We start from the raw sequence: 11740 nt of genomic DNA on the forward strand, positions 1-11740 counted from the left end.
TTTGCACTTCATATTGTTACACTGTGGACCTTAAGCTTCGCAATGTCGTCTATCTGTATACTTGTATATGGTTGAGATGACAATAAAGTTCACTTTGACTTAGAAAGGGGAAGAAAATCTAGGATATGAGAATTACTTGACATAGCAGAGTTAAAGCTCTAACAAGTCATGAAATTAAATTATTGTCAAGAATTGCTTTCTAATTAAGCAACTGGGTTAGAACAAAAACCTGCAGCCACTACAGCCCTCCAGGACTGTGATTGAGGACCCCTGATCAAACCAGTAGGAAACAGCAGGATCTGCTACTGACATTATTCCCACTGTGTTTTATATGGTTTCTTTCGCTTTGTTGTAAAAGTAGAGTGATGCATCTGCAAGTCCATAAACACACTTTTTTTAGTTTCCACAATATTCCTTTGCTTTTAGCTTCAATTGGAGGTTGAATATAAATATCTCAAGACAGTTCTATACCTTGCAAGAACGCAAACTTAATATCTATGGAGTGTACATTCCATTGCTTCTGACAAATAACAGCCAGAAGCACTCTTAAAGATTCAGAAGAACATGTGGGTGAATCTTTTGGAAGTTTATCCGTACCAAATTCTTCAAAACCTCTTGCCACAAGGCGAGCTTTAGGCATTATACCCGCTGGTGTCTCTTTCAGGGTGCATACCCATCCTGTTGAAACACACCTTTCCTCCAGATCTGGAGTTTCTTCAAAAACATTGTTGTATTTCCAATTGCAGAGTTCTTCTTGTTCACCTGTATCAAAGCACATCTTCATTAGATAGAAAACTGCTCAGAATATTGTCCTTTAGTTCAATATTAAGACCATCAACTCTTGATAAATCAGCTGAGATTGTACTCCCAGCAAGCTCATCAGGCTCAGTGTAGCGCAAATTGTACCAATTTCTACAGGTATATTTTCCTCTGACTTTTCCTGCTCATCCAAGAATTTCCGCTTTATGTTGGACACCACTGTCTCTCTCAGTATATTTGATAGTTTGACCTGGTTTAAATGCAAACTGCAAGTTTCTTGAAGATTGCTGAATATCCTCTATTTCCTCATTAACAGTTTATTTGTCACTATTGATATCCTCCATTTGATTATCTCTGTCTTTTCCGTTGTCTTTGTTATCCAAATCATTTTCTGTTTTCTTTGACATTTTCTGTGGAATTTAGACCTGTGGAGAAATTGTCTGTTTCTTGAACACCCACCTTCCTTAATCTTGTGGAATGAACACATACACAAATACCTCCGTATCTAACAAAAGCTACCATACCATCTTGTCCAATGACAACTCCAGCACCTTTCCATTCTGCACAGTGTGACAGATAGGGGGTGCTATCGCTCCCTTGAACCCTCAGACTTGACTCCAGAGACCAGGTAAAAGTCCAAATGTTGACTTTATTAATACACAACAGTGCACAAAGCACCATCCTCTCCACAATATCCATTAACTAACCAATAAACAATCAATAAACTCTCCACCACTCCCAGACGCGTTGCCACCCTTCCAACCAGCTCAGCTCGCTGTCTGAGGATTTCCCACAGTCCTTTATAGTCCTTGACCCGGAAGTGTTTCGTTCCTTCTGTCCATGTGGCTAGGAACACTTCCGGTTCAGATAAGAAGTCCTTTTTCTTCACCCCGGAAGCACGTCATTCCTCTTGTCCATGTGACTCGGACGTACTTACAGGGCGTAGGGCAAATATTCTTTTCTCCCCCCTGCAGCTCCATCTAGTGGCCCCGTGTTATCCAGCAAGGCTGAGGATGAAAACTCCATTGTCCATAATTCCTTGCTGGAATTCGGGGCTCCTCTATGCTGCAGGGAGAACTCCATCTGGCAGCCTGGGGGTATTGGCCAGGATGACTGGCCGGCCATAGACCACAGCAGTCAACTTGTTTATAGTATACTTTGCCTCCATTCTTGTACTTCTCATCTATAGAGTGTAGCTGTTTTCGAAGAGCTCTGCGTATCCTGTCAGAACATGCAGCTTCTGCAAATGCTTTACAAGCTGCATTCAAAGCTGTAATATGGTGTCCAACCCAAACACTCATTGTGGTTCCTTCAAGGGCTAGTGGCTTGTCAATTAGTATAGAATGCCCAAACACAAGTTGATATCGACTATAGCCATAGTATTCTTTTCCATGAGTTCCCAGTCTGATGCAATTTTCCAGTCACATGCATTACCTTTTTGAACCTTCAAAAGGATTTGTCAGTGTCTGGTTATGTCTTTCTAAAAGCCCAATTCTCCATGGGCTGTACGCTGGTGTTGTCCTAATTTCTATAATAAAAATGTAAGCCATGCCTCTCATTTCTTCGTTGTTAAATTCTCCTCCATTGTCACTATACATTTTTTGTGGTGGTCCATGAATACTTATCCATGTGTGAATAAAATGCTTCACCTTTTCAGAAGGTTTCTTTGAAGTCACAATGCTTCCTGCACTAAAACGTGTGAAATGATCAATTATGTGGAGATACCACACATTTGGTTCAAGTTCATGTAGGTCCATAGCAACAGTCTCATTATACTGTACATTGAGGCCAGTGACAAGCCTACAGTTGGTTTAGACTTAGACTTACTGTACTTCAAACATGTTTCAAAAATGTTCACAATTTCCCGTAAAATAGATATGCATTTTGTGTCATTATTACCAGAACTATGCAACAGTTTCCATAGTTTATCAATTGAAGCATGTCCAAACTGCTTGTGAAGCTTTAACATCATTTTTTCTTTTGCTCTTTTGTCATATGTTCTGTGACTGTTTAATTTAAGTTTAATTTTCATGAGCTGCTACATGCTTATCCTTATCTAGGATGTTTATACAATAATGCCCAGAAGTGGTCAGTTCAAGCTTAATTGGCTGTTTAAAAATTACTGCTCTGTCATTTTCAATGTCAAGCACAGCTCCAGCATTCTTTAAAGATGTTTTGCTTAAGAGCAAAGGAATATCTGCAGGGATCACTTCTGTTTCAATGTTGCAATTGGTGTGTCCAATTTTGGCAGGCATTTTAATTTTTTTAGTAGCCTGCACAATCTTTCCATAACCAAATTTAAAAGCTCTACAGCTTGGTACTTCAATCAACTTCTCTGCTTCATTCTGACTGAGCTCAGTCATAAAACTATCAAGCCACTTTACTTCACAAACAGTTCCAGTGCACGCAGTGTCAATTACTGCAGATCCCAAAGATTCAACAACAAAAATCTTAGAATCAGAGGCAGATTCATTTGAATACAGTGTAACGTTACATTGTTCGATGTCATCCTTATTTACGTTACCCTCTGTGAGTTTCACTTGTTCACTTTTATGCGGACAGTCTTTAACCCAATGAAACGTATTCTGACATACTTCGATCTTCTGCCGAACCTGTCAAGTGGATTTGTACCAGGTAATGGCAATTTTGAACGGTTCTTCTGATATTGCAACATATTTTGTTATTGATCTGTAAAATAAGCTGCATCGGGTTTCATTTGTATCCCAGTGGAAGCGCAGGCAACTGCCGTTTTCTCACCGAAGATGTGCTTTAACTCCGATTTCAACAAGGCAAAATTTAAGCTTAACTTAGGCAACCGCCTACGGCCCCAGCGTCCGGGGGACCCCGGATCGACGGCGGCCAGGCCCCTGGCCCGCCCCTCCCCTCGCATGTTTAAATAACGTGGGCCAGCGGGGGTGTGTCCACGTGGGCGGTTGTCTATAAAAGCGGAGCGGTTTGAGTCAAGATCTCTATGGGTCGAACGTTCACATCAGTGAATCAGCCCTCATCATCATTCGTCGAAGAAGAAAGAAGAAGTCAAGATCTCATAAATCCTTCCACCTCGCAGCTAACTACTCCGGGCGAAAAAGGGACGCAGGGTGATGACCTCGTAACGTTACAAGAAAACGACTCCTTGGTCTAATTTTCACGCATTTCGCAGAGCTTCCCCCTGGACTCCCCTTTTGCCTAGGGCTCCATAATACCTAAGACTGGGCCTGGTTAGGGCCAACTGTTTGTCTTTAATTTCTAGACAAGTACTATCAAGCAGTTTGAAAGCTAATACAGCATCAGGAAGAATCATGTCATATTTCTGCATACGATTATAGCGTTATTCAAACTCCACAATGTAATCCGCCATCGAAACTGAACCTTCCCCCGTTATATTATCAAAAGACGAGTATGCCCCATAAGCGCGGTCTTTTTCCTCTTTCTGAAATAACCCTATCGAGTATTTAAATTAAGTTATCCATACCAGTGTCTTTATTTAAGTCTTCTGTTGGTATTTCTAGAACCATATCTTGTGCTCTGCCTGTAAGCAAGAGAGCAACAGCAAGCACTTGCTTTTTCTTTTCCAAGTCAGTCACTCATCTCCAAATCTCAAGTTAATTTCTCCAGCTTTCACACAATGCTTTTTTGTCGAGAACAGGAGGTATTTTGTAATTCCCAGCCATCCTCTGCTACCAATGTTAGTCTACAATAAGCACACCAGTTTGAATGTGAAATACTGTTTTTTACTTTCAAACATGCAGAAAAACACAAACTGAAAAAGAACCTCAATACAAACACCATAAAAACTACCAACATTTCACGCATGCCCACAAGGAAGATATATCGTCTTAAAGGGGACAACAACAATAATTCAGTATTAGTATATTTACCTTAATTATAAACTTAACATGTGTTCATGTTTATACAGTAATGGCAAAGTTGACTCTTGCCAATAAAACAAGCTGAATATTCATAAATATAAATAGTACCTTTCACAGTTCACATCAAAAGAATACACTTTACTAAGCAGGTACAAATAATTCAAAGCATGACTTAAATCTATAAATTAACCCTAACATAATTTACAGATAGAGTGGATGGTGAGATTCAGTAGTAAACACAAGAGAAACTAATATATTCGTGGAGAGTGCAATCACCTCACCTTAGGACAAGTGGAAGGATTAGGTACGAACCGAAGGGGGGTATACTTCCCTATTCCCAAAGTTATATATTGGCATAACATCCTTCAACCCCAGTACAGTGGAACCTCAGTTCACGAACGTCTCGGTACACATACAAATCGGTTTACGACCAAAATGTTCACCAAACTTTTGCCTCGGTTCACGACCACACACTCATTATACGAACAAGCCAGTTTCCCTTTCGGTTTGTGCATGCCGATGATTTCCTCACATGTTGCATTGTTCTCGGTCAGACGTGTGTGCTTGCATGTGCGTGCATGCTTTCGCTGTTTGTGCTCTATTCCATTTCCCTACCAGTTCGTATGTGCCGATTACTGTATTTAAGCACGTTTTCAGCCACTCCCTGTTCATTGTTCTCAGTCAGACGTGTGTGCTTTACCTGTGAACTCTTTGTGCTCTACAGTATTTCATGTGCTTTTGCAGTTAACCATGGCTTCTAAGGAAGTGAAGAGTAGTGAGAAGAAAGTTTTGAAGAAAACAGAAATCAAAGTAAGGAAAGAAATTGGTGAAAAGTATGAGTGTGGCGTTCGTGTTACTGATCTTGCCGCCAAGTATTTGAAGTCAAAATCTATGATTTCGACTATTCTAAAGCAGAAATAATCTATTAAAGCAGCTGATGTTGCAAAAGGAGTTACAGCATTAACAAGGCAGAAGCCTCAAGTGCTGGAAGAGGTGGAAAAACTGTTGTTAGTATGGCTGAACGAGAAGCAACTTGCAGGGGATAGCATAAGCGAGGCAATGTTCTGCGAGAAAGCCAGGAAGATTCATAGCGATTTGCTGCAAAACTATCATTCTACGAGTGGTGAAAGTGAGGAATTTAAAGCCAGTAGAGGATGGTTTGAAAAGTTTTGCAAGAGAAGTGGCATTCATAGTGTGGTAAGGCATGGAGAAGCTGCTAGTTCCGATGCTGAAGCTGCAAAAGAATTCGTGAAAAATTTCACAAAATTAGTGGAGGACGAAGGCTACAGCACATCCCGCAACAAGCCTTCAACTGCGACGAGACTGGATTGCTCTAGAGAGGATGCCAAAGAGGACCTACATTACCCAGGAAGAGAAGGCTATACCTGGCCATAAACCAATGAAGGACAGGTTAACCGTTTTGCTGTGTGCTAACGCTAGTGGCAACGTCAAAATCAAGCCGCTATTCGTTTATCAATTTGAGAACCCTCGTGCTTTCAAGCAGCACAATGTAAACAAAGCCAGACTGCCCTTGATGTGAAGGGCAAACACCAAGGGTTGGGTCACAAGGACCTTGTTTTTGGAATGGCTGCACGAGGCTTTCGCTCCCGCCTTGAAGCAATATCTCGAAGAGAATAACCTGCCTAAAAAAGGCTTCTTCTAATGGACAATGCACCGGCATACCCTCCAAGTCTGATCCACCAGCTAAACAGCTAAAAAAAACAGAAACCCAAGAAATCACAACAGAGAAAATACCTGAAGGAAAACATCCCTCCATCAGGGAGCCAGACTCTCCCTCAAAACTGTAACCTCCTCTCCACCCAGTTCATCCTCACTTCATGCCAGAACTCGAATCATGCAAGATTAGTTTTCTTGGTGGTTTATGGTTAGTTTTTGTATTACGGATTTTTCAAATGTTAATTTTTCAGTTTGTAGCGTGAATTGTTGCAATGTTACTTTTCTCTTTTTTCAAATGTTAGTTTTTTTTCCCTGTGCTTAAAACTCATTAAAAAAGTGTTTACAGCGAGTGGTTCGTAGCATGATTTGTTGCAATGTTAATTTTCTTGGTGATTTATTAAATTACAGATTTTTCAAATGTTCCTTTTTTCCCTTCTGCTTAAAACTCATTTTAAAATAAGTGTTTACAGCGATCGGGCTGTAAGGCTATTAGCGTGAAATCGTGCAATGTTACTTTCTTGGTTGCTTATGGTTTGCTTTTAAATAAAGTTTGGATTTGTTCAAATGTTCCTTTTTTCCCCTGTGCTTAAAACTCATTAAAAAAAGTGTTTACAGTGATCAGGTTGTAAGGCTATAGCGCGAACTCTTGCAATGTTAGTTTTCTGTTGTTCAAGATTTTCTGTGTTATTCAATGTTTTTACATTAGTTTACTATTAACTGTGCATTCTATGGTGTAATTAACTATATTTGTGCTTAAAAATCTTCAAAAAAATATATTTACATACAGTTCGTACGGTCTGGAATGGATTAATTGTATTTACATACAATCCTATGTGGGAAATTGCTTTGGTTCATGACCAAATCGGTTTATGACCACAGTTTTGGAACGAATTATGGTCGTGAACCGAGGTTCCACTGTATTATGTATTGAAGTGAGTTCCACTCTGATAAATATCCTGGAAAACAATTGGTTTATTTTTCTGAACTCTGTATATTATAAATTGCGCCGAACGTGCAATAATCAACAAGCACATAAATCAAGAGAAATAAAGCTTATTGGAATTATTCATAAAACAAATAGTACCTTCTAATGGTATGAACTATCCTTTAGATAGGTAGGCTGGCTAGCGAGTTATTCTTTTAGGACGCTCCAGTTCAACATCTGACAGGCCCTCGTTTGGAGTAACTTCAGCGGGCTCCTCCTGAATCTGACCAGGTGTCATGGAATTATCATCAGCTGATTGTTGGGGCGTAGCTGGCTGTATGTTATTGTGCTCCTCATGATTTTCCATGTAGCTCTCAGTTGGTCGATGTGTCTCATAATTATTCAGCCATCATCTGTTTTAACCTCATAAGTTACTGACCCCATAGCTGTCACTACCATTGCTGGCATCCACTGTGGCCCTGTTGCATAATTTCTTGCATATACACTATCCCCTGCTTTAAACTGCCTTGTTGGACTGTGTGTAACTTTACAAAATTGCGACTCCTTCTTTCTTTGTAAATCTGACGCTAGATCTGAGTGGAGATGATCTAAGCATGTTTTAAGTTTCCTGTTCATCAATAGTTCTGCTGGACTGTATCCCATACTGGAACATGGAGTTACATGCTGTTGCAGCAGGAACTTTGACAGTCTAAGATACCAGTCTCCGACCACAATTCTTTTAAATGTGTCTTAAGTAGTTTGCACCATGCGTTCAGCTTGGCCGTTTGACGATGGGTGAAATGGAGCTGTCTTGATATGATTTATGAGATTACGTCCCAAGAATGCCTGGAACGTATCCGAAGTAAACTGTGCACCATTATCAGACACAATTGTATCCGGAAATGGTGAACAACTTTCTCAATATTTGAATGACAGCAGCTGTTGTTGCTGCAAAAACAGGGCTAACCTCTAACCACTTTGAGAAGTAATCAACAACGAGAAAAAAGGTTTGTCCTTGATAATGTCCAGCAAAATCAATGTGCAGTCGAGACCATGGGTTCTTGGTTACCTCCCATGGCTGACTAACAGTTTTGGCTGGGGCATGCCATGTAGTTTGACATGACGTATAGCTAGCTACCAATCGTTCTATTTGTTCATCCATTTTAGGCAATCACACATAGCTTCTGGCAAGAGCCTTCATATTTACCATACCAGGATGACATTAATGTAGAGCAGCGAGCACTAAGGTTTGTGCCTTCTGTGGAATTATTACTCTCTTTCCCCATAGAAGACGTCTCCTGTATGAAGAGAGCTCATGCTGACACCTTTCAAATGGCTTGAAGTCCTCCCCTAATTTTTCCCTCGGCCACCCCTTCCACACCCAGTTCAATACACGGGCTAACACTGGATTTGCTGTCGTCATGCAATATCAGATACCTGCAAGGCTGGTCTGGAGATAGATTACAGCATAAGAACTTCTGATACTGGAGGAATTTCAAATTCTGGGGTCCTGAGGCGTAAACGGCTTAATGCATCCGCATTAGTAATTTCTTTTCCTGGGCAATACTGAAGTTCATAGTCATATGCATTTAACAGTAATGACCACCTGAGCAGGAGAGGTGAAATTATTTGTGGCGTAAGCCCATTTCCTTTAAACAGCCCCAATAATGGTTTGTGGTCTGTGATGATTGTAAAACTCCGACTCATGAAATTTTTTAACTCCTGCAATGATACCCAATTTATCAATTTGTGAATAATTTCTTTCTGTATAGGTCATAGTCCTCGAGTAATATGCAATTGGAGCTTCAAATCCACCACTTACTTTGTGACTCAGAACAGCTCCTACTCCAAAAGGGGAAGCATCACAGGTGACAGCAAGTGGTTTCTCCAAGTCATAATGTACTAAAATACTACCTGATAATAGCAACTTTTTTACTTCATTGAAAGCTCTCTAATGGATGTCAGACCATTTCCAAATGGCATTTTTATCCAACAGTCTGTGAAGTGGCTCTGCCACAGTAGCCTTATCTTTTAGAAATGAATGATAAAGGTTTAGCAGTCCCAGAAATGCTTGCAGCTCCTGTTTATTACTTGGTGTTTAAGCCTCATGGATTGCTTTAACTTTTGTGGTAGTTGGTTGAATTCCTTCAGCATCATCTCTGAACCCTAGGAACTCTACACTTGGCACACCAAACACACATTTGTCTTTTTTTAGCCTCAAGCCTACATCTGCAAATTGTTGTAGTACTAAATACAACTTTTCAGCTAAGGCTTGCACAGTCTCTGCTCCAATTAAAATATCATCAAAATAAGGAACCACTCCCGGGAAGCCTGAAAAGAGGTCGTCCATCAATTTCTGAAAAATCCCAGGAGTAGTACAAACCCCATACTGCAGGCGATTAACTCTGAATGCACCTTTGTGAGTAATTATGGTCTGTGCATCAGCAGCTGCATCATCCACTGGAAATTGTTGATACGCTTGTGCCAGGTCTAGTTTTGCAAAAAACTCTTCCTCTTGCTAATGTAGTAAATATTTGATTGATGGATGTTATCTGGTTTGGATGCTCCTGTAATGCCTTATTAATTGTGGATTTGTAATCAGTACATATTCGAAACCTAACCATTTGGTTTTAATACATGAACAATAGGAGTGACCCAAATGGGATGAGTTACTGAAACTAGTGCACCCTGTTTCACTAGACTGTTGGGCACTATTTCTATTTTGGGGCGAAGAGCAAAAGCAACAGGTCTTGGTTTTAAACATATGGGTGCTGCATTGGGGTCCAACTGAAAAACAACTGGTGCACCCTTAAATTTGCCCAAACCCTCTTCAAACAAACAACTAAAATCTTTCAGGACTGACTGTATTGGGTCTGTGGCAAGGCTATGTATTCCTGTTAACTGAATACCTAAGGGTTTACACCACTCTCCACCAAGTAGACTGACCTTTTGTCCCTTAACAATAATAAGATGTAAATAGTCCCTGTCTTTCCTATAATGTACCTTGACTGAGCAGAAACCCAACACGGTAACATTTTGTTTGTCATAATCCACAATTTGAATATCATAGGGTACAATAGGAGGAGCATTCATTGTCCATAATGTGTGGTAGGTCTCCTCTGAGATTAAGGAATACACACATCCTGAGTCCACTTCCATCCTGCATGGAACTCCTTGTAATGTGACAAGAGTATATGTCTTGTGTCTGGTTGTACAAGCTCCCACACTGTTAATGATTTCTGCAGAATAGACACTTGTATCACGTCCATCTTCAAAACTCTCTGCAGCTGCACTGCCTCTTTCTTCTACTTTGTGAGATGCACTTGCACTTGCTGGCTTGCCTTTCACTGGATAAGCCCCCTGGCAACATACTCTCTGTATAAATAATCCCCAATAAAAAAACAGTGCATTGGTCGACGTTAAAAGTTACAATAATAAATAAATAAATATCAGAATGTTAAAACCATAGTGAGGAATTGTACTTTAAAATTACACAAGGGCCTCTGTGCTTCCTTCTAGAACTGATATTTCCTCTGATCACACTTTTTAGTCTCCACATCAAGAGGAGACATCTTCCGAGAGGCATAGCCAACACTTTTACCTGGTTCAGTGTTTTCGAGATCTACCAGAATAGTTGGTTGTTCTTGGATGCTTAGCAGGAGAGACTCTACCCTGGAAATCTACTGCTGTGCTTGGGGCAACATTTCCCAAAACTTGCCTCTTCTCCATAGCAGCACCAACCTAGCCACAATCCTGAATCTTCTGTCATTTCCTTTTCACCTTCTTTACTTTCTTTTCATTTCTTGTTCGTCCTGACTATCCTCCTCAGGTTCTTTTTATATTAATGTGGGTGTAGATACCTTGATTACAATCGACAGAGTGCTAATGAGGGAACAGGCTGGGATGACTGCATCTGCAAGTGAATGTGCGGTCAGCCAATTTCCTTATCAACACATTGGGGCCACTCAACTACACTACTGCACACATGTACACCCCTATTTAATGCCTATACACTGCCACGGACCCATAGATGGACATGCCCCTTCCTGTGAAAATCAAATCCCAGTCATGTCCTTTTTTTACTGGACCTTCTTGGGTAAATGATACAACTACTTATAATTATACTAGTTTAGACTATCTGGACTGGATAGACATTATAAAATGTCTGGTTCACCTGACCCATGGAGAAAAAAAGGACAGACTAATCGTATATTCTTGTGATGCATGTCTTGCGCCTCTGTACAATTATTCTAGAGCTTCATAGAATATATAGTAGCACTGTAAAACATTACAAACAAAAAAAACTATTTTTCCATCAATCCAGTTTAGAAACCTAGAAAATTGCAATTTATGATCAGAAGGTGTCACAATCAAGCGTTCTTTAATAATAAAAATTCTTATCTGCCATTTGGAAAAAGCAGTTTTTTAGCTTCTTTGTTAGAACTAGATACCAGCTTGATCCTAGAAGTCTTTAGGTCTGACCACTACTCCTTTGTGTACACAATTGAAA

General features: G+C 40.2%; 1 pseudogene; it reads right to left on the reverse strand.

The window, feature by feature from the left end:
* Window positions 1–2780: 2780 nt before the first annotated feature.
* On the reverse strand, window positions 2781–10999 carry LOC120526613 (annotated as a pseudogene).
* Between the last annotated feature and the right edge of the window lie 741 nt (window positions 11000–11740).

Source organism: Polypterus senegalus, chromosome 3 (assembly GCF_016835505.1).
Source record: "Polypterus senegalus isolate Bchr_013 chromosome 3, ASM1683550v1, whole genome shotgun sequence".
In the NCBI taxonomy this organism is placed as follows: domain Eukaryota; kingdom Metazoa; phylum Chordata; class Cladistia; order Polypteriformes; family Polypteridae; genus Polypterus; species Polypterus senegalus.